The following is a 3,674-nucleotide window of genomic DNA, read 5'->3' as shown; positions in this document are numbered from 1 at the left end:
CACCGCTCGGGCACAGATCCTTATGCACGACCACGGGCAGGGCCACGGGCGCAGCCTCAAAATCAGCTTAAGCCGGTCCAAACTCCCGCTGTTAGGGAAGGACGGCCCATTCCTCAGCTGCTCCCACCCACCACCTCCCATCTGCTGGCACGAGCAGTCGCAAGGCAGCACAGTCCACAGCAATAAAAGCAATTCCTTCTTGGACTGACAAGAAGCACAGCTGGATGACGGCTACAGCAACACAGGGACGGCAGCGTGAACGGCGGCCGGGCGGCCCTCTTAAATCAGCAAATCTGCGCCCTCCTGAACTTAGATTGGCTCAGTCCCAGCAACGTTGCTGCTGGGTAAGTTTCTCACCACGAAAATTCTGCACAGGCCCGGACTTCGCTAAATCAAGAGCTCACAGGCAGCCACCCGAGACCCAATGCCACAGAGAAGCACCGATCCTGTCCTTGCTTGCAGGACAGGCTCAGCACCCAGAGCCAGCACCAAGCACAGGGGTCAGGGCCTCGTGCACCCCCAGCACGTCAGAGGTGCTACCGCCGTGGACGGACAGCCAGACACTTACAGAAATTATCATGGAGGTGGCAGCTCTTGGTGTTACCCTCACCCAGACGTGATGAAGTTCAAGGCTACACCTCCCGTGAATGTGTCCCACACAACTGGAGTTGGGATAACTCCCACCTTCCTGAGGTGGGGCTGGACCGCTGCTGAAGGCTACCTGAGGATCAGATTCACACCAGCCTGAGGAATAATGTGCCTGGCGTCGGTGCCGCTTTTTGGGATTCAGCTGGGAGCAGGGAGAGCTGCTTGTGTGCTCAGGGGCTGTTCGATAAGAGTGAGCCAGAAGCACGGCCCAGGCTACTTCTTCCAGGCAGCTGCTGTCCTCACTGTCCTTCAGACTGACTTTTGATCCGACTCACACGAATTTTAACCTTTTGGTTGCAGTGTCCCATAATCAGCAAGAGGCACGCTCCTCTTCCAGGCTGCCTCTCCGCAGGCGCGGAGAGTCGCTCCACAGGAGCACTTTGGGCCAAGGCAGGCACTGATCCCTGCCTCGTGGCCTCAGGGAGAGACGCGTAGGTGGTCTCAGCACCTCCACTTCAGCTTTAATCGGACAAAAGGGCAGCGAGCGCTGGCTGCCTGGAGAGGACCCTGGCTACGGAGCGCATGAGGCTGACGGGAAGGGTCTCAGCCTGTCTCTTTGCTCAGGATCTCCCACGGACCCCGTCGGGCAGCCCGCGCTCAGCACATTACCACTACGAACCCGTTAGCTTCCCTCATTCTCCCCCTGCTCCAGGAACCACACACAGTCAAGTTGCCACCAGTTTGGGTCTCTAGCATTTAAATCCCTTTCTTTTCCCCCCCGTCTTTGTAGCTCGGAGCTATTTCCTAGGGAGCAGCAGCACCTTGCTGCCAAGTGGGGAGATGTTCAAGAGGGAAAGTCTGCTTAGCGTTGCTTTAGCCCAAGCACAGCAGAGGTAACAGAAACCTATTTCAGAAAAGGAGCAAAAGTGACCCCGCTCAAGCAATGACAGAGCACTTCCCTAGCTAGTGATAGCAGTTGGGGGATTAGGGAAACAGTGACAAGAATATCTGTTTGGGCTTCAAGGAAATAAGTGTTTGTCGGAACAGTACAGGCAGCAGGAGACAGCCCAAAGCCAGGCAAGCAGTAGCCAGGGCAGTGGTCAAGGACAAATTGCACGTGGGTGGCTCCCGAGATCTCCCCCTCGCCCCGCAAAAGGAGCATCGGCATTCACTGCGAGTCTCATCCCCCGCTCCAGCACCTCTTTAACCGCCTCTCCTCTCTGTCTAGCAGGAAGCGTAAGCCCTCTTCACTCTTCCCCCAGGAGACCAGATCAGGCAGGAACGCTGATTTCAACAGCGCTCGTGTTTAAGAGTGCCTCAAAGAGAGGCAGCAGCAAAGGCAAACCGCAAGAACAAGGAGAGTCTAGACTGCGGGGTCCCCTGGGAGCCACCCCTCTTTACACAGGGATACGTCAACAGCGTGCTACCCAGCTACACCCAATCCCAAAACCACTCCTTGCGATGCTCGGGAAGCAAAGACTTGTTTAAGTGAGAGCTTACTGCTGACCCAGCTGCAGAAGTCATGCTCGGCTTTGAGCGGCCCTGCCCTTGACTGCACGAGATCCCACACCAGTCCCGACAGCAGCCGCAGTCCCGACAGCAGCCGCAGTCCCGACAGCCCTATCAGCGCTCTGCCATCGAGACAGCAAAGGGACAGCTGGCTCCAGATGGGCGGGAGCAGCATCCGAGGGGAAAGGACCCCATCCATCCCACTGAAGTTCTCCAGCAAACAATTGAGAACAGACAGGCAGAAGCATTTCCATAACTTCACTAAACCCATCCATTACAGTCTGAACAGCAGATTTCCTCTAGCAGATCTAGAGGAATCTCCCCAGCAGGTTTTTGCCTCTAGCCCATACCTTTCCACATACCAGCTGACAGCCTAACGCATCGTTTTTCAATCCTCACTAAACGCTCTCTGCCCCATCCAACAGGTGAGGTTAGCAAGAGGGATTCTGCTTCCCCATCAGCCCTGCTCCAGCCCTGGCAACTTCTGAACTTTCCAAAACTCGCTCAGAAGAGGATTTTTCTAGTCATAGAATCATGGGATTGTTTAGGTTGGAAAAGACCTTTAAGATCATCCAGCCCAACCAGTAACCTAACATTACCAAGTCCACACTAAACCAATTCAGGGTAGACTAGACTAAACCATGTCCCAAGGTGCCACCTCTGCCCGTTTTTTGAACCCCTCCAGGGCTGGGGACTCCCCCACCTCTCTGGGCAGCCTGGTCCAATTCTTGACCACCCTTTCCACGAAGAAATTTTTCCTAATATCCAACCTAAACCTCCCCTGGCGCAGCTTGAGCCCATTTCCTCTCGTCCTATCGCTAACTACTTGGGAGAAGAGACCAACACCCCCTCCCTGCCCCCTCCTGTCAGGAGCTGCAGAGCGATCAGGTCTCCCCTCAGCCTCCTCTTCTCCAGGCTGAACACCCCCAGCTCCCTCAGCCGCTCCCCATCAGCCCTGTGCTCCAGACCCTTCCCCAGCTCCGTTGCCCTTCTCTGGACACGCTCCAGTCAAAAGGCCCTGTCCCCTCAGAATCTTTTTGGTGAAACTTCTCAGGTGGCACGGTTGCCAGGAGTGGTGATTAAACGCAACAGTCTTCCCTTGGAAGCAGAGACGCTCCCCAAGGCATTTGCAGCGGTGCCTTATAAGAGAAATCAGAAGCAGAAGAAATAGGGCAAGTGATGGACTGAAAAACAAGATGCAAGAGTTCAAGCCTTACCGCTAGCATAGTCCCTGATTTGCCCTGTGAACTCAGCATACCTCCTTTGCACGTTACTGGAAGACAGACTTGGCATTACTTCAGCCCCCTCCTCGTGCTCTTCTAAGCCCAAATCTTCAAAACGACACAAAGAAACAGACACCCGACTGAGTTTTGAGCACAGTTGCTCCAGCAGATACAGGGTTCTGCTTACATGCCTCATTTTACACAAGAGCCTTCGGACAGTTCTCTGGAAGGAACTGTCTGCAGGAGGTGCAGGGCTCACAAACAAGGCCTCAGCCTCCAGCTGCTACAATTCACTTTTAACCAAAAAAAAAAAAAAAAAAAAAAGTGCTCCCAAGACACCACTGCTCATTCCTT

This window comes from Pelecanus crispus, chromosome 1, assembly GCF_030463565.1.
Source record: "Pelecanus crispus isolate bPelCri1 chromosome 1, bPelCri1.pri, whole genome shotgun sequence".
Lineage (NCBI taxonomy): Eukaryota > Metazoa > Chordata > Aves > Pelecaniformes > Pelecanidae > Pelecanus > Pelecanus crispus.
This window is presented reverse-complemented; position numbering follows the sequence as displayed.